We start from the raw sequence: 280 nt of genomic DNA, 5'->3' as shown, positions 1-280 counted from the left end.
CATTTGAACAATTATGGTTGCCGCCTCAAGTAAAATGATGAGCATTTAAATCACCTCCAATCAAAAATTTTTCACTTTTCCTCATTACAGATTCCAGAAAGGATTGCTACTCAACTGGAGTGATATTATTTTTTGAAGGGGCTCTGTAGCTATAATGGAAATATTACCTTTAGAAGAAGAGATGGATATTGAGCCAATTTCTTGAGATTTCGGATTAAAATCCAGGTGAATGATGTCAAAAATCAAGTTTTTCTTGACTAAAAAAGCGATTCCGCCTCTA

The sequence above is a fragment of the Trachymyrmex septentrionalis genome, unplaced genomic scaffold (assembly GCF_001594115.1).
Source record: "Trachymyrmex septentrionalis isolate Tsep2-gDNA-1 unplaced genomic scaffold, Tsep1.0 scaffold48, whole genome shotgun sequence".
Classification (NCBI taxonomy): domain Eukaryota; kingdom Metazoa; phylum Arthropoda; class Insecta; order Hymenoptera; family Formicidae; genus Trachymyrmex; species Trachymyrmex septentrionalis.
Note: the sequence above shows the minus strand (reverse complement) of the source record.